We start from the raw sequence: 211 nt of genomic DNA on the forward strand, positions 1-211 counted from the left end.
TCCTCGCTTTCCTCTCCTCCTTACTTTCCCCTTATCTTTCATATTTTTGCCATTTCTATCGTCACATCAGATTTCCATCTCCTTCATAAGAGGCATATCTTTATCTTCATGACTTTATAATTAATACGTGAGGTGATATTATACGGCTGAGGGAGTGACCTTTGACCCCAGTGTTTAAGGGCTTCGGACGCCGCAAAGTTCACTTGAATTA

Source organism: Penaeus monodon, chromosome 27, assembly GCF_015228065.2.
Source record: "Penaeus monodon isolate SGIC_2016 chromosome 27, NSTDA_Pmon_1, whole genome shotgun sequence".
NCBI classification, from domain to species: domain Eukaryota; kingdom Metazoa; phylum Arthropoda; class Malacostraca; order Decapoda; family Penaeidae; genus Penaeus; species Penaeus monodon.